Source organism: Silurus meridionalis, chromosome 12, assembly GCF_014805685.1.
Source record: "Silurus meridionalis isolate SWU-2019-XX chromosome 12, ASM1480568v1, whole genome shotgun sequence".
NCBI lineage: Eukaryota > Metazoa > Chordata > Actinopteri > Siluriformes > Siluridae > Silurus > Silurus meridionalis.
The window spans coordinates 103,781-122,719 of record NC_060895.1 but is presented as its reverse complement, the minus strand read 5'-3'; the positions used below and the strand labels follow the sequence as shown (position 1 = coordinate 122,719).

Genomic DNA, 18,939 nt, shown 5'->3' with positions numbered 1-18,939 from the left:
CAAAAAACTTGCGTCTAAATCCTGTTATTATATGTGGATGATTGTTGACAATCAGAGGGCAATGCAATGGACCACCAATTCTGCACAGCCTGTTGTGTGTTTTTGTATCACTTTGTTCTCGAGCAAAAGTCTTTTGTAAAGCGTGTTTCGTGCTTGCCGCTGGCGTTATGGCGGCTGCGACAGCATCTCCTCCACAAGCTGGCCGTCTCATCTCCCGTTCTCGCTACTGGTAGCGTGGCCGAGCGGTCTAAGGCGCTGGATTAAGGCTCCAGTCTCTTTGGGCGTGGGTTCGAATCCCACCGCTGCCACTTTATAATTTTGGTCAAATACAGTAGATCTCCTTCCGTTAATTCTGCAGATGTTGATCAGCGGGTCCAAAGCCTAGATCCGTCGAGATTTTGGCAAAATTTTTCAATATCAAACAAGCAGACTTGAGCATTATCCAAGCAAACAGTAGAATTCGAACAGAGTCAGCATGTTAAATAGTTTTCTCTCATGTTTTTCCAGTATCAACTCAACAAGTCTCCCCTCCATGGGCTCAGTTCATTGTGACCAACTAGGTAGACATCTGTCAGAAGTGGGATTCGAACCCACGCCTCCAGAGGAGACTGCGACCTGAACGCAGCGCCTTAGACCGCTCGGCCATCCTGACAGCCAGGGCGTGAAGCCTCTTGCCTTGGTGACCATTGTCTAGGTCATATGTTGAACACGCAAATGTAGAAGACGTATTTCGTTCGCGGTTTAATTATCTATGCGGATGACTTTAAATAGTTCTGCTGCAGTGTTAAAGCGCTGTGTTCTGGCGGAACAATCTGTGGGGAATTTGTGAAAGACACCACTAAGATCACAAATGTAGTAGGCATGATTTTAACATGGTGCAGGGAGACCCCAACAGATATTAGGTCCGTCACCTTATCCTCCCAGCCTTGATTATGGAAAGTTTTCCATGACCCATGCACATACACCAATGAGTCAACTGGTGCTTGCCTGCATCAAAAGGAAACCAATGGCAATCTTTCTGTTTGGTGCACAAAGTTGGCAGGTCATTCGAATCCAGCATTTGTCCTTTTCACCCATGTACTCATCACATGCAGATAGTGAAGTAATAGGATTTGGAAATAGGTTTTTACTTTTCCCCACTCTGAAGTGAAACTCATCCTTATATGTGATCTCAATCTATGTCCACCTCTCTGCTAATCACATGCGAGCACAACATTCTTACCCCTATTCCCTATTCTAAAATATTATTATATATTGTTTAAATGTTGATGAACACAAATGTTAATAAAAAAAACTACTTTAATTAAAAAACAACAAGCAATTTTGTCTTGTGTTTCTTCCCCCTAACTGTACTTCCCCCAAACCGTAAATTTTTACCCCTATTGCATATTGTACATTTTCACCTTGTATATGGTGGACATTCAAACATTTGACCTTTCCTTAAAAAAAGTATGTGCTGTTATCTACTCCAACAAGGCTAGTTATTTTTTTTTTTAGTTGAAGAGATTGTGGCAAGCAAAATTACTATTTCCGCTCAAGGTTATTATGTCCCCATGGATTTTAATCCACTTATCCTACAGCAATTTGATTACAATGCTTACAATATTTTTATCCTTTTTTATCTGGATAGAGTTGTATTTAACATTGGGGAACACCCACTAACTAAGTCAGCTCATGTTATTACTTATATTAGATAAGCCGTTGTTCCCTTATCAGCCTGACTTTTTTACTTCATGAAACAAAAAGACAATAAAATGCAGCTTGTCATACTACTAATACTAAAAAAGTTTAGAAAACTTTTGCACTACATCAGTACATCATGTAGTGCACCTAGGGATGAGTTTAAGTAGTATAATTTTTTCAGAAGCAACGAAGATCACCTACCCCTGGTCTTACACCGTGTTTCAATTCCACAGACCTGTATGTGAACAGCTGTGTTGCACTGGAATTAGCTCAAATGGTAGAGCGCTTGCTTAGCATGCGAGAGGTAGCGGGATCGATGCCCGCATTCTCCAGTGCAGTCCTGAAGACTAGCTATTTTGGTGCTAGTGTTGATTGTAAGTTCTGCTTCTTTTGGAATTCAAAGTGTAATTCTTTTCCCTAATGTAGCGGCAAATTAGGCGCAACAAAGCAACTGAGGTGTCTCAAGCCTCTTAGAAAGATGAAGTAGTGCATGGACCCCAATTGGTGAGACAGGGTAGCTTAAACTGAGAGAAGCCACAGATATCATCTAGTCATTTGTGAAATATGGATCTGAAGAGTGAGACTACTTGTCCAGTGCACATAGGGATGAGTTTACGTAGTATAATTTTTCAGAAGCTACAAAGATCAACTACTCCTGGTCTTACACCGTGTTTCAATTCCACAGACCTGTATGTGAACAGCTGTGTTGCAGGAAATTAGCTCAAATGGTAGAGCTTGCTTAGCATAGAAGAGGTAGCGGGATCGATTCCTGCATTCTCCAGTGAAGTCCTGAAGACTAGTTATTTCGGTGCTAGTGTTGATTGTATGTTCTGCTTCTTTTGGAATTGAAAGTGTAATTCTTTTCCCTAATGTAGCGCCACATGAGGCGCAACAAAGCAACAGATTAACTGTCAGAAAAGGATCTTATTAAGCATAATCACACCAGAATGGCCTGTACGGGGATCGAACCCGCGACCTTGGCGTTATTAGCACCACGCTCTAACCAACTGAGCTAACCGGCCAACACGACAAGTAGCCTCCTCCATAGGCACTCGTCCGACAAGCGACAGGTTCGCCAGTGTTGCTTGGATGGATTGCTGTAGGTTTGAGTATCATTAACAGTTCAGGAACTAGTAGGTCTCCTAGTCACATTTTTACACATGGGAGTTATAAATCCCACTCACCATGCAGAGTACAAAACACTCTTCTAAACCAAGGAGACAATGTAGCTGTGGTGAAATGACACAAATGGAAGCGTTGAAGAAAGCATTTCCACATGAAATTCTTATGGGTCAAACTCCCATCATGCAGATTACAGACCTTTTCTATGGAATTAGTCCAAGGATCTTAGCAGGCATTAATGGCTGCAAGCCCCGAAGGTCAGCAATTCCTATATGTTTTAATGGGGCTCAACATTTCAGTATTATCCATAAAGACCTCTCCTAACTATGCAGAATTTAACATATCCACTTTAATTGACCACTTCTACCCAATCAGTAACACAAACAATTCTTGGTGACTCAAGCCTCTTAGAAAGATGAAGTAGTGCATGGACCCCGATTGGTGAGACAGGGTAGCTTTAACTGAGAGAAGCCACAGATATCATCTAGTCATTTGTGAAATATGCATCTGAAGAGTGAGACTACTTTTCCAGTGCACATAGGGATGAGTTTAAGTAGTATAATTTTTCAGAAGCTACAAAGATCACCTACCCCTGGTCTTACACCGTGTTTCAATTCCACAGACCTGTATGTGAACAGCTGTGTTGGAGGGGAATTAGCTCAAATGGTAGAGCGCTCGCTTAGCATGCGAGAGGTAGCGGGATCGATGCCCGCATTCTCCAGTGCAGTCCAGAAGACTAGTTATTTCGGTGCTAGTGTTGATTGTATGTTCTGCTTCTTTTGGAATTCAAAGTGTAATTCTTTTCCCTAATGTAGCGCCACATGAGGCGCAACGAAGCAACAGATTAACTGTCAGAAAAGGATCTTATTAACCAAGACGGGACTCGCATCTTGTGGCAAAGAGTGGTTCGGATCTATTTTTCTAGCTTCCAAACGGTGCTGGGAAACCCAGTGGGGTTCTTGTCAATATCAGATGAAGTTTCAATTGAATTTGAATTACAATGTAAAGGATTCAATCAGAGACGATGCTCAGCCATCATGATAACAAAACAAGTGTTCAAGCCAGTAATTTTAAATGAAACCTAGACATTTGTTTTGGTGACCATGTGTAGGCCGAAAAACTAACGCACAAAAGTCATGGATGTATGTTGTTGCCGTTTTAATTATCTACGGGGTTGACTTCAAAACGTGCTGCTGCAGTGTTAAAGAGCTGTGTTCCAGTATTTCTTCTCTTTAAGCATGTTCTGAGCACATGCAGATCTTGAAGTGAAAGGATTTTAAAATAGGTTTTACTTTTCTTCATTTTGAAGCGATACTCATCCTTATCTGTGATCTTAATCGATGTTCACCTCTCTGCTAATCACATTTAAACACTACATTTTACACTTATTCCCAATGAAAGGTGGCTCATATAAAATTGTGACATTTATTGAATGTATGATTAAAAATGACTCTGGCCTAAGTGTTCTTAGGCCAGCTAAAAATGTGCATATAGGAAGATATTGCACGCAAACATTTGATACCTTCATGGCATTATGTGTTCAGATTGCCATGATGGAATCCTTGATCACAATTTCCTTGTAGAGCTTTTTCTTAATCTGCAAAATTGTCCGACCAATATGAAATAAAATGGTAGGATTTTTTTTTTTGTATATTCAAAAGGTCCAAATGACACATACTAAGCTTATTTTTTAGAAAGCATTAAAGGACTGGATTATGCAGACCAGTGTACAGTGTAAAGCCATACACTGATTTGCTTTTATGTGACACTTTTTCTTTCACAATGGCTGTACATGAGAAAGTGTCACGGTTTATGGCGAATAATGCTCTTCACACCTTGGGAGACAATGGTCCACCTCCTAATTGAATTATCAAGATAACATGCCACTGTAGGAAAGGAAATAAAAAGGAATCTGAGGATACTAACAGAAAGGACGTTTCATTTTTTTTTCCTTTTGCACTTTATTTACACACAGATTTAACCACACATTTGCACCATTCGAGGAATCAGATCCTGTACAAACGACAACACAAGTGAACATCGCGTGCCTGGCATTCCAAAGTGTTTTTCTCGTTTGCAAGGCACAAAGATCCAGCAAGCAGGAGTGACAATAGGTCTGGTGTAGGCATTGTGCTCTTTCACGGGCCAAAGGGGTCCTTGGGCGACAGGTAGCTTGGCCAAGTAGACTGAGGTGCTGGGTTTACCCACGGCTGCCAGGGAGTATTTTAAAGGTTGTGTGAATTGCGACTTTTGGTCATCAAAGGTTTCCTAGGGATTGTGGCTCCCCTTCTTTCTCACTGTCCACTTACGTGCCTCCGGTGGGCTCAAGAGCCCAACTAAGACAAAAAAGCAAAATGTACCTCGTTTCTTCAGCAGTGCCGTCAGTTCTCTTTATCGGACGAGGTGGCCGAGAGGTTAGGGCGATGGACTGCTAATCCATTGTGCTTTGCACGCGTGGGTTTGAGTCCCGCCCTCGTCGCAAGGTTGTGTCTTTGTCACCGATTTGCAACAACTTGTGGCTCTTTTGCTATTTCTATCACAGGGCTTTAGGATATAATGCTTCTCAGTAAAGCCATACTTGACTGTTTAGAGGAATTTCTGAAGCTGAGAGATTTGCGTAAGCATTGTGACTTCTTGCCTCCAAAGGCTTCCCTAGGGATTGTGGCCCCCGTCTTTCTTGCTGTCCACGTACATGCCTTCAGTGGCCTCAAGAGGCCAACTTAGACAACAAACCAAAATTTACCATTGGCAGTAGACGCAAGTGTGCCGTTACCTTTAGAGGAATTTCCGAAGCTGTTTTTGTTGCTGTCTATTTTGCAAAGGTTGTCTGTTTCACGATGGATCGTTGCAGCTGTGGCAAAATGACAGTGGCAAAAAAAACTTGCGTCTAAATCCTGTTATTATATGTGGATGATTGTTGACAATCAGAGGGCAATGCAATGGACCACCAATTCTGCACAGCCTGTTGTGTGTTTTTGTATCACTTTGTTCTCGAGCAAAAGTCTTTTGTAAAGCGTGTTTCGTGCTTGCCGCTGACGTTATGGCCGGCTGCGACAGCATCTCCTCCACAAGCTGGCCGTCTCATCTCCCGTTCTCGCTACTGGTAGCGTGGCGAGCGGTCTAAGGCGCTGGATTAAGGCTCCAGTCTCTTTGGAGGCGTGGGTTCGAATCCCACCGCTGCCACTTTATAATTTTGGTCAAATACAGTAGATCTCCTTCCGTTAATTCTGCAGATGTTGATCAGCGGGTCCAAAGCCTAGATCCGTCGAGATTTTGGCAAAATTTTTCAATATCAAACAAGCAGACTTGAGCATTATCCAAGCAAACAGTAGAATTCGAACAGAGTCAGCATGTTAAATAGTTTTCTCTCATGTTTTTCCAGTATCAACTCAACAAGTCTCCCCTCCATGGGCTCAGTTCATTGTGACCAACTAGGTAGACATCTGTCAGAAGTGGGATTCGAACCCACGCCTCCAGAGGAGACTGCGACCTGAACGCAGCGCCTTAGACCGCTCGGCCATCCTGACAGCCAGGGCGTGAAGCCTCTTGCCTTGGTGACCATTGTCTAGGTCATATGTTGAACACGCAAATGTAGAAGACGTATTTCGTTCGCGGTTTAATTATCTATGCGGATGACTTTAAATAGTTCTGCTGCAGTGTTAAAGCGCTGTGTTCTGGCGGAACAATCTGTGGGGAATTTGTGAAAGACACCACTAAGATCACAAATGTAGTAGGCATGATTTTAACATGGTGCAGGGAGACCCCAACAGATATTAGGTCCGTCACCTTATCCTCCCAGCCTTGATTATGGAAAGTTTACCATGACTCATTGTAACACCCCTTTAAGTTAGTCGGCACCTCGTGAATTATTTAAATGCCCAGGTGAATTAGACAGAGGGTAACATGGACCAGTATTCTAGATTCGGAGGGAGCAGCAGTGAGAGATTAAATAAACAGACAGACAACAATGATGTGGTTGAATTATAATGAAGAGATTATATTGTAGCGAAGAGAAAATGAATGAAAAGTAACCAATTAACTGCTTCCCTTTTAGCAGAAAACACAAAATTCTATAAACCCAGATAATTTATTCTTTAATGAATGCAAATTGAATTAACCAAATTAGTTTCTATCTGTCTTTCTTTTCTTTAATATATATATTTATATTAGGATTTATTCTCTTTTTAATCTAAGTCAATCTAATTTCACTTTGAACCTATTTAATCTCAACTGTTTTACCTTGAACTTAATTTAGAATTTGAGAAATTCCCCCTAGTTTAAACCACCTCTTTTATAATCACAATACCTCTTAACTTGGATAGAACATTTAAAATGGGCAGAAAAACAAACAAAAAAAAACAATTCTTGTAACCAGCAAAGTATAGGACTCAATTTAACAATGTATGGCAAAGAAATGAAGAACCATGAGAAAAAAAAACACAATGACCCTTAACCTTAAACTCTAATGAGCAATCGAGTGGAATGAACAATAATGCCACAAAATTCAACAGTCAATAAAATAAACAATGGTGATGCATAAAATCGATTATCTTTTTTTTTTTTTTTTTTTTTAAAGCAAACAGTTCGTCCTTACCAAGTGATGTTAGAGGAACAGTTCAGGCCTACCGTTATGCTGACCAAAAAAAATAGTCCACAAACGATTGAGGAAAACAACCAAAGAGTTCGATGTCAAGTCAATCTGTCGTCCTGTGCAATTCTTCCTCTTTCCTTTTTTTTTATTTATTTATTTATTTTTATTTATTTCAGGAAAACAAAGTAGTAAATCCACTGAAGTCCTCAGATATCCTCGTTTCACTCAAGGTCTGTTGGGTGGCTCGCCATCTTGTTCCGCGTGGTAGCAACTTAGTTCGTGTTGTTGCCAAATCCAAAATTCAACCAATTCAACAAAAAAAATCAGTTCAAATTAAACTAATACTTTACTAGAATCTCCTTCTAGTTTTTTTTTTTTTTTGTTTGTCTTTAATTCCCAAACGTGTTATTTTTTTTTTCTCTCTTTCTCAAATCTCCAACAATCCTTAGTATTCCTCTCTCTCTTCTTTTTTTTCCGTGCTGTCCCTCAGTCATTTCCCGGCAATGAGTCCTCTCACTTCATTGGTCAATATCTCACACTCTCTTAAAGGAGACAACGTTCAGTAACGACCAATTACATTTTTCACATTCAGAAAATGAAATAAAACACATATTTATTCAAATATAAATGTTATATTATTATTTTTTTTCTGAATTCAATCAATAATTTTCTCCTTCCTGTTTATTCAGTATCCCTTACTGATTTACTATTTATTTATTTATAATCACTCTGGGTTACACTCTCCCCCGTTTACTCTAGGCACGTCCTCGTGCATGCTAGTAGTAGGTTGTGTATCTATAAGTGAGTTGGCAAAATTGCTGTCTATAATAGACTTAGTGATAAAAGCACTGAGACTCTGGACGAAAGACTGCACTATCGAAATCAAAGGATTACCCAATTCAGGGTAGGTAAGTATTCGTGGTTTCTGTCTAACTCTATCAGACCTTCTGATAAAACTGCTATCACCCTCAGTTTGCTCCGCCTCTGTTTCACACTCACAGACTGTTTCTGGTCCCCCTGTAGGTATATTCTGATCAGTCAACATGTCAGAAATACTCGCAGGTGTGCTTTTACTAGCCACAGACTCCACAACCTCTGGACCAACATCAGATGAGTATCTCAATGTAGATGTACCCTCAATTCTAGATTGCTCTGAAACAGGCAGACAACTGACAGGAGAATCTGCCAGGGCAGGCAAATCATCATCTTGAACATGATCAGAGTCCAGATCCACTAGGACTGAAGGAACACCATTCTGTGACCTCTGTCCAGGCTCATATACCTCAGTAAGTCTAGTAGTCGTCAAAGTGGACGATCTTGATACGGCAACTCTAAGCAGCTATCATCATCAGCGTCTGTCTGATCTTGTACATCATTACTAGGATTTCTACGAGTTGGCGGACGTTTCCGAGTCTTGGTCAAATCTACTGCCTCTTCTGATAACTTCAACAGATTACAAGGCAGCAAGAGGTCTCTGTGAAGTGTCCTAAAAGGCCCTTCCTTAATTTCTGGCTTAACAGTGTACACAGGAAGATCCCCTGCTCTGCTCACGACAACATACACAAGCGATTCCCACTTATCAGCTAGTTTCTGTTTACCTCTTAAGCGTACATTTCGAACTAAAACCCTATCGCCAATGTCTAGGGTGGAATCAAGAACATGCTTATCAAAGCGAGCTTTGTTCCTCTCTCCAATTTTAGCAACATTTTTCATTGCTAGATCATATGTTCCCTGCAACCTAGACTTCAAATCACGTACATACTGAGAGTGTGTATTATACTGTTCTTTGTTCCTAGGAATATTGAAAACCAAATCAATAGGCAATCGCGGCTGCCTTCCAAACATCAATTCGTACGGGGTAAACCCAGTCGAGTCATGCTTGGTGCAATTATATGCGTGTACAAGAGGTTTCACAAAGCTACTCCAGTGCACCTTATCAGACTCTTTCAATGTACCCAGCATGCACAAAAGAGTACGATTAAACCGTTCGACTGGATTTCCCCTGGGGTGGTAAGGAGTTGTCCTGATCTTCTGAATCCCCATGAACGCGCAAAGCTCTTTAATAGTCCTAGACTCAAAATCAGCCCCTTGATCACTATGCAATTTTTCAGGGATCCCATAATAGACTATGAAGTTCTCCCAAAGAGCCTTAGCTACAGTACATGACTTCTGGTTGAAAGTTGGCATAGCAACTGCATACTTGGTAAAGAAATCTGTAATAACTAGCACATCCTTTGTATTTTTGGAATCTGGCTCAATCGACAAGAAGTCCATACACACCAACTCAAGAGGTCGAGTCACTTGGATATTGACTAAAGGAGCAGCTTTTTCAGGTAAGGATTTATGACACACACATCTAGGGCATGTTTTGATCTTTTGCTCCACATCAACAGCCATTCTAGGCCAATAGAACCTTGATCTTACCAGATCAAGTGTGCGTTCTATACCTAAATGGCCCATTCCATCATGTAAATATGTGAGAACCACACTACGCAAAGATTCAGGAAGGACCAATTGGTATTGGAGGTGCTCACCCTCTCGTCTTCTCCGATAGAGGATTCCGTTCTGCAACTCCAATTTTCCAGCTCCTTATCAGCAATGGAAGGATAGGAAGTTCTTTCCTCACAGAAGGAGAAATTGTTTTCCCAGTCTCTAATTGTTGAATAACCTCACGTATGACAGGGTCAGATCTTTGCTTTTCTTTCAGATCATCTTCTCCAACAGTTAGAATTTCAGAAAGACCATTACATATCTCATTCCTATCAAAGCTGCATGGTATTGCATCAACATGCATAGCGATTCAACCAAAGCAAAAGGAGGATCTGCACAAAGACCCGAGTTGTGATGGACCGAGTGTTTTTCGCATATGGCCTGTATAGCCTCAGTGGGAACGGTGTAACCATCATCAACCAGGTGATTTAAAGTGAATTGCCGAATTCGCTCTAGCTCCTTTTGAGACGCCACATCATTTCTCAACCCTCCCTGAGGACGTCTGGACAGACTGTCAGCATCCAGATTTAGTTTCCCAGCTCTAAACTGCAACTTGAAAAAAAGTCGAAGAGCTGAGAGCCATCTGTAGCTTGTAGAATCTAACTTTGCTGATGTTAATATGTATGTCAAAGGATTGCTGTCGGTAACAACAGTGAACTGGTTACCGTACAGATAGTCATAGAACTTCTCAGTGACAGCCCATTTAAGGGCCAAGAATTCTAGCTTATGAGCTGGATAATGGGCTTCACTCCGGGAAAGACCTCGACTGGCAAAAGCAATAACCTTCATTTGCCCATCTTGCTCTTGATATAGAGCTGCTCCCAGCCCTACAGTGCTTGCGTCTGTGTGAAGGACGTACGGAAGTTTTGGATTCGCAAAACCAAGCACTGGGGCGGTAGTAAGTGCCTCAATGATTGCTTCAAATGCATGCTGACAACTTTCAGACCAACGTTTCCCAAAAGTCTCCTTGGGATCATAATAATCTCTCTTCTCCTTAGACTTGCAGCCTTTACGGAGTGGCGGGTATCCCGATGTCAATCCGTTTAAAGGCTTCACAATCTTGGCAAAATCTCTGATAAACCTTCGATAGTACCCTACGAAACCTAAGAAAGAACGCAGTTCCTTCAGGTTCTTTGGGACTGGCCAAGATTTTAACACCTCCACTTTGTCAGGGTCTGTTTCTACACCACTGCTAGACACAATATGTCCAAGATACTTCACAGATGTCTGAAAAATTTACATTTTCTGGAGAGAGTTTTAAACCATACTCTTTCAATCGTTGCAGCACTCTCAACAACCTGCTCTCGTGTTCCTCCAACGTGTCCGAATATACAATTAAATCATCCAAGAAAACCACAACCTCCTTCAGATGGATGTCACTCATGCATCTCTCCATGAGCCTTTGAAAAGTACTGGGAGCATTAGTGACTCCTTGTGGCATCCTATTAAACTCCCAGAACCCCAATGGACAGACAAAAGCAGTTTTATGTTTATCGGACTCTTCCACCTCAATCTGATAGTAACCAGATTTGAGGTCAAGAACAGAAAACCAACGAGAACCAGTAAGAGCAGAAAAAGTCTCTTCCAAGTTGGGGAGGGCATATGCATCTTTGATCGTTTGTAAATTAAGTTTGCGGTAATCGATGCAGAGTCGAACATCCCCATTTTTCTTTTGTAGGAAAAAGATGACTCCGACTCCCGGATGACACCAGCATCCAGTAACTCTTGCAGATGCTTACGGACTGCATCATAATCCTGAGGGTGTATTGGCGAGCCCTCTGTTTGAATGGAGTTTCATCATGTAACCTTATATGATGCTTCACCTTATCTGTTCTACCAAAGTCAAGATCATCAAGGGCAAAGATCTCTGCCATTGACCACAGCTTTTGTGAAATTCTGTCCTTCCATTTAGCAGGAACAGGTGAGTCACCAAAATCTACAGAGAAAGGCTGAGCAGCTTCCATCACTTCATTTTTTTTCACCGCAGCTTCGCTAGTGATCACGCTTTGCAGTGAGTGTAATTCTGCAATTACACACTTTGCAGGGATTGAAATATCATGCTCAGTTTCATTTTTCAGAATCACTGGTATTTTCTGTGATGTCCTATAAGGGAGTGAGACAAGACAGGAGGTGCACAAAAGACCTCCTGGCCAAGAAGACTCAGAAGGGGGCTCCATGAGGACCCATTTATCAGAGCATGGCTCTCGTGTGGTCACTGATCCTTCAAAAACGAAAGTTTGCCCAGCAGGAACAATCCCAGGCTTTGTACCTGGAATTCGCACAGATCCAATGACGCTATTAGATTTTTGTTTAAATCTATATTCAAGAACATTCAGAATAGCTTTGAACCCATAAGGTAAAATCTGATGTGATTCAGTAAGCCCTGAATCAGAGTGGCTCTTGTAGGCTAAATCAAGACTGTTTGTGCCTATAAGTACAGTAGATTGAACACTACTAGTGGTATCTGCAGTGACTAAAGCAAGAGTGGAAAGTTTTGTCTCAGCTCCAAGGAATTCTTTGGGGAACACTACATCTACTTCAATATACCCAAGATAAGGAACAAGCTGACCATTCGCTGCTTCCACCTCAAGAAGTTGCTCAAGAGGCTTAATTTCCAAATGAGACAAATTTTGCTCGTAGTACATCTGAGGAACTGTAGTCACCTGTGAGCCTGTATCGAGAAGACAATTACATTTCTGCCCCGCAATTAAGATATCGGCAGTGCATTTTGCCCCAACCAAACCCTTAGGCAGAACAAAAGCCTTGTTCCTAGTGCGAGTATGCCAGGTGTGATTTCTATTTTTACACCTGTTGGGACCTCTAGTATACCCTCAGCCCCTGTTTGTCCCACAACTGGGGCTGATTCTAGTTTAACGGGACAGGATTTGATGACCCTCCTCTGGTCTCCCAAGCAACCTGCCTCTCTCAGAAGCTTCCTTTTGGATGCTACCAAAGTAGGATTTGGGGCATTCTCACAAGTAGCGACAATGTGACCATCTTCGCCACAATGGAAACAGTACCAGGGTTTGGGTTTACTCAGTTGCTTAGAAGAAAAACTATAGGATGCGTCAATCGGGTCTGTGCACACAGACTGCGATTTAGTGGTCTTTGCAGCGAATTTGACATTCGCAGACCTGGTGGGCTTACCAGCAGCAAATTGGCTCTGCAACTCGACTACTTGTTTCTGCAAATCATGAACCCTACTTTCATGAGTGTCTTTATTTTTATCTTTAGTTTTCTTCAAGCTCTCAACCTGTCCTTGAAGCGCTGAAATCTGCTTCTCCAAGTCAGCAACAGAAATTTGTTTAGACACTACCTCATCAGAGGAAAGGTACAAAGAATGAGAAAGAGCACGCTTAGACATACCAAAATGCTTCCTCATACGAGACTCTTTAGCACTTTGTTTGTCTTCTGCTGTGCAACAGCAGCAAAACTTCTGAGAAAGAAGGGGTCATTTTTCTTTTGTTCAAGCTGAAATTCTGAGATGAGGGCATCATCCCAACAGCCCCTACAGAACTGTCTAAGCAAATGTCGATCAGATTCACTAGCGGACACACCACCGCGTCGCACAACACGTGTCAACGCTACTTGTAGACGCTGCAAGAACAGTGATGGCTTCTCTCCCGCATCCTGCAAAGTATTCAAGAATTTAGCAAAAAGCTCGTCACCATCTTCGACTGTTCCAAAAGCTGAATCCAAAAGATCAAGATAAGCTCTGGGTGAGGCATGGGAACCCAGTGTTCTCACAATGTCTGCTGCGGAGGCAAAAGGCTGTCAAGAATCTTTCGGGATCTGACTAGGTCAGAAACAGCAGGATCTTGCAGCATAAGTTCAATACTATTGTGCCATGTTTCATAGTCCACCTCGTTCCCTGGTCGAGGGGATCTCCCAGAGAAGAACCTTAGCTTAAAAGGAGCGTGCATGTGAGAAACAGCTTCCTCGCTCTTCACAATATGCTCAACTACAACGCTGCACTTCTAGGGATTTACATTAGTAACAGGCGTTCCGGCTAATGGAACAAACAAAGCATCATTTAACGTTCTTTGGTTCTCATGGGCTAGACTAACATTTGGAAAAGCAGGTGGATGAGGAGTTCTCACAAGGACATCTTTGTCCTGAGGCACAGGTTTTTTACATCTTGCAAACTGTTCATTTAAGAGCTCCTCGAAAGGCTTACCACTGAGCTTTGCAATGCGTTCCAGCTCCTCCATGTAACCCCTGGTTGCGCTACTAGTTACTAACTGAACATACGTACTAGCCAAAGCTTTAATCTCATACCTGATTCTGGGCTCATGTGGGCTTTCAAAAATGAATGGCAGCTGGGGCCCCAAGGTCTCAGTGCCCTTCCACTCTCATATTCAATTATCACATGCTTATGATAAGGGGAATCAGGACTGTCAATGCGAACAATTCTGCCGATGTGGCCATATCTGCTGAGATGATCAGTCAGATCATCATCTCTCTCTGTGTTTGTAACTCCACTCACAATAAGTGAGTTCGGAACCTTAACATTTTCTTCCTCAATAATTTCCATTCTCAAACACAATGTCTCGCTATATCTGTCTGTTATGTTACAAAGTTATCTCTCTACTCACTACTCCTGGCTGGCTCGCCAATAATGTAACACCCCTTTAAGTTAGTCGGCACCTCGTGAATTATTTAAATGCCCAGGTGAATTAGACAGAGGGTAACATGGACCAGTATTCTAGATTCGGAGGGAGCAGCAGTGAGAGATTAAATAAACAGACAGACAACAATGATGTGGTTGAATTATAATGAAGAGATTATATTGTAGCGAAGAGAAAATGAATGAAAAGTAACCAATTAACTGCTTCCTTTTAGCAGAAAACACAAAATTCTATAAACCCAGATAATTTATTCTTTAATGAATGCAAATTGAATTAACCAAATTAGTTTCTATCTGTCTTTCTTTTCTTTAATATATATATTTATATTAGGATTTATTCTCATTTTAATCTAAGTCAATCTAATTTCACTTTGAACCTATTTAATCTCAACTGTTTTACCTTGAACTTAATTTAGAATTTGAGAAATTCCCCCTAGTTTAAACCACCTCTTTTATAATCACAATACCTCTTAACTTGGATAGAACATTTAAAATGGGCAGAAAAACAAACAAAAAAAAAACAATTCTTGTAACCAGCAAAGTATAGGACTCAATTTAACAATGTATGGCAAAGAAATGAAGAACCATGAGAAAAAAAAACACAATGACCCTTAACCTTAAACTCTAATGAGCAATCGAGTGGAATGAACAATAATGCCACAAAATTCAACAGTCAATAAAATAAACAATGGTGATGCATAAAATCGATTATCTTTTTTTTTTTTTTTTTTTTTTAAAGCAAACAGTTCGTCCTTACCGAAGTGATGTTAGAGGAACAGTTCAGGCCTACCGTTATGCTGACCAAAAAAAAAAATAGTCCACAAACGATTGAGGAAAACAACCAAAGAGTTCGATGTCAAGTCAATCTGTCGTCCTGTGCAATTCTTCCTCTTTCCTGTTTTTTATTTATTTATTTTTTTATTTATTTCAGGAAAACAAAGTAGTAAATCCACTGAAGTCCTCAGATATCCTCGTTTCACTCAAGGTCTGTTGGGTGGCTCGCCATCTTGTTCCGCGTGGTAGCAACTTAGTTCGTGTTGTTGCCAAATCCAAAATTCAACCAATTCAACAAAAAAAATCAGTTCAAATTAAACTAATACTTTACTAGAATCTCCTTCTAGTTTTTTTTTTTTTTTATTTATTTGTTATTTTTTTTTTCTCTCTTTCTCAAATCTCCAACAATCCTTAGTATTCCTCTCTCTCTTCTTTTTTTTCCGTGCTGTCCCTCAGTCATTTCCCGGCAATGAGTCCTCTCACTTCATTGGTCAATATCTCACACTCTCTTAAAGGAGACAACGTTCAGTAACGACCAATTACATTTTTCACATTCAGAAAATGAAATAAAACACATATTTATTCAAATATAAATGTTATATTATTATTTTTTTTCTGAATTCAATCAATAATTTTCTCCTTCCTGTTTATTCAGTATCCCTTACTGATTTACTATTTATTTATTTATAATCACTCTGGGTTACACCATGCACATACACCAATGAGTCAACTGGTGCTTGCCTGCATCAAAAGGAAACCAATGGCAATCTTTCTGTTTGGTGCACAAAGTTGGCAGGTCATTCGAATCCAGCATTTGTCCTTTTCACCCATGTACTCATCACATGCAGATAGTGAAGTAATAGGATTTGGAAATAGGTTTTTACTTTTCCCCACTCTGAAGTGAAACTCATCCTTATATGTGATCTCAATCTATGTCCACCTCTCTGCTAATCACATGCGAGCACAACATTCTTACCCCTATTCCCTATTCTAAAATATTATTATATATTGTTTAAATGTTGATGAACACAAATGTTAATAAAAAAAACTACTTTAATTAAAAAACAACAAGCAATTTTGTCTTGTGTTTCTTCCCCCTAACTGTACTTCCCCCAAACCGTAAATTTTTACCCCTATTGCATATTGTACATTTTCACCTTGTATATGGTGGACATTCAAACATTTGACCTTTCCTTAAAAAGTATGTGCTGTTATCTACTCCAACAAGGCTAGTTATTTTTTTTTTTAGTTGAAGAGATTGTGGCAAGCAAAATTACTATTTCCGCTCAAGGTTATTATGTCCCCATGGATTTTAATCCACTTATCCTACAGCAATTTGATTACAATGCTTACAATATTTTTATCCTTTTTTATCTGGATAGAGTTGTATTTAACATTGGGGAACACCCACTAACTAAGTCAGCTCATGTTATTACTTATATTAGATAAGCCGTTGTTCCCTTATCAGCCTGACTTTTTTACTTCATGAAACAAAAAGACAATAAAATGCAGCTTGTCATACTACTAATACTAAAAAAGTTTAGAAAACTTTTGCACTACATCAGTACATCATGTAGTGCACCTAGGGATGAGTTTAAGTAGTATAATTTTTTCAGAAGCAACGAAGATCACCTACCCCTGGTCTTACACCGTGTTTCAATTCCACAGACCTGTATGTGAACAGCTGTGTTGCACTGGAATTAGCTCAAATGGTAGAGCGCTCGCTTAGCATGCGAGCGGTAGCGAGATCAATGCCCGCATTCTCCAGTGCAGTCCTGAAGACTAGCTATTTTGGTGCTAGTGTTGATTGTAAGTTCTGCTTCTTTTGGAATTCAAAGTGTAATTCTTTTCCCTAATGTAGCGGCAAATTAGGCGCAACAAAGCAACTGAGGTGTCTCAAGCCTCTTAGAAAGATGAAGTAGTGCATGGACCCCAATTGGTGAGACAGGGTAGCTTAAACTGAGAGAAGCCACAGATATCATCTAGTCATTTGTGAAATATGGATCTGAAGAGTGAGACTACTTGTCCAGTGCACATAGGGATGAGTTTACGTAGTATAATTTTTCAGAAGCTACGAAGATCAACTACTCCTGGTCTTACACCGTGTTTCAATTCCACAGACCTGTATGTGAACAGCTGTGTTGCAGGGAAATTAGCTCAAATGGTAGAGCGCTTGCTTAGCATAGAAGAGGTAGCGGGATCGATTCCTGCATTCTCCAGTGAAGTCCTGAAGACTAGCTATTTTGGTGCTAGTGTTGATTGTATGTTCTGCTTCTTTTGGAATTCAAAGTGTAATTCTTTTCCCTAATGTAGCGCCACATGAGGCGCAACAAAGCAACTGAGGTGTCTCAAGCCTCTTAGAAAGATGAAGTAGTGCATGGACCCCAATTGGTGAGACAGGGTAGCTTTAACTGAGAGAAGCCACAGATATCATCTAGTCATTTGTGAAATATGCATCTGAAGAGTGAGACTACTTGTCCAGTGCACATAGGGATGAGTTTAAGTAGTATAATTTTTCAGAAGCTACAAAGATCACCTACCCTGGTCTTACACCGTGTTTCAATTCCACAGACCTGTATGTGAACAGCTGTGTTGCAGGAAATTAGCTCAAATGGTAGAGCGCTTGCTTAGCATAGAAGAGGTAGCGGATCGATTCCTGCATTCTCCAGTGAAGTCCTGAAGACTAGCTATTTTGGTGCTAGTGTTGATTGTATGTTCTGCTTCTTTTGGAATTCAAAGTGTAATTCTTTTCCCTAATGTAGCGGCAAATTAGGCGCAACAAAGCAACTGAGTTGTCTCAAGCCTCTTAGAAAGATGAAGTAGTGCATGGACCCCAATTGGTGAGACAGGGTAGCTTTAACTGAGAGAAGCCACAGATATCATCTAGTCATTTGTGAAATATGCATCTGAAGAGTGAGACTACTTGTCCAGTGCACATAGGGATGAGTTTACGTAGTATAATTTTTCAGAAGCTACAAAGATCACCTACCCTGGTCTTACACCGTGTTTCAATTCCACAGACCTGTATGTGAACAGCTGTGTTGCACTGGAATTAGCTCAAATGGTAGAGCGCCGCTTAGCATGCGAGAGGTAGCGGATCGATTCCTGCATTCTCCAGTGAAGTCCTGAAGACTAGCTATTTTGGTGCTAGTGTTGATTGTAAGTTCTGCTTCTTTTGGAATTCAAAGTGTAATTCTTTTCCTAATGTAGCGCCACATGAGGCGCAACAAAGCAACTGAGGTGTCTCAAGCCTCTTAGAAAGATGAAGTAGTGCATGGACCCCAATTGGTGAGACAGGGTAGCTTAAACTGAGAGAAGCCACAGATATCATCTAGTCATTTGTGAAATATGCATCTGAAGAGTGAGACTACTTTTCCAGTGCACATAGGGATGAGTTTACGTAGTATAATTTTTCAGAAGCTACAAAGATCACCTACCCTGGTCTTACACCGTGTTTCAATTCCACAGACCTGTATGTGAACAGCTGTGTTGCAGGAAATTAGCTCAAATGGTAGAGCGCTCGCTTAGCATGCGAGCGGTAGCGAGATCAATGCCCGCATTCTCCAGTGCAGTCCTGAAGACTAGTTATTTCGGTGCTAGTGTTGATTGTAAGTTCTGCTTCTTTTGGAATTCAAAGTGTAATTCTTTTCCC

At 40.8% G+C, this 18,939-nt stretch overlaps 7 non-coding genes across 7 annotated transcripts; 4 read left to right on the top strand and 3 right to left on the bottom strand.

Annotated features, from left to right (window-relative positions):
* The first annotated feature begins 228 nt into the window (after nucleotides 1-228).
* trnal-aag lies at nucleotides 229-308 on the top strand. Its single transcript has one exon. It is a non-coding gene; the product is annotated as a tRNA-Leu (tRNA).
* A 261-nt stretch (nucleotides 309-569) lies between these two features.
* Nucleotides 570-652, bottom strand: trnal-cag. The gene has a single exon. It is a non-coding gene; the product is annotated as a tRNA-Leu (tRNA).
* A 1,979-nt stretch (nucleotides 653-2,631) lies between these two features.
* On the bottom strand, nucleotides 2,632-2,705 carry trnai-aau. Its single transcript has one exon. It is a non-coding gene; the product is annotated as a tRNA-Ile (tRNA).
* Nucleotides 2,706-3,453: 748 nt separating this feature from the next.
* Nucleotides 3,454-3,526, top strand: trnaa-agc. The gene has a single exon. It is a non-coding gene; the product is annotated as a tRNA-Ala (tRNA).
* A 1,676-nt stretch (nucleotides 3,527-5,202) lies between these two features.
* Nucleotides 5,203-5,284, top strand: trnas-gcu. Its single transcript has one exon. It is a non-coding gene; the product is annotated as a tRNA-Ser (tRNA).
* A 623-nt stretch (nucleotides 5,285-5,907) lies between these two features.
* On the top strand, nucleotides 5,908-5,988 carry trnal-aag. Its single transcript has one exon. It is a non-coding gene; the product is annotated as a tRNA-Leu (tRNA).
* A 261-nt stretch (nucleotides 5,989-6,249) lies between these two features.
* trnal-cag lies at nucleotides 6,250-6,332 on the bottom strand. The gene has a single exon. It is a non-coding gene; the product is annotated as a tRNA-Leu (tRNA).
* Nucleotides 6,333-18,939: the final 12,607 nt, after the last annotated feature.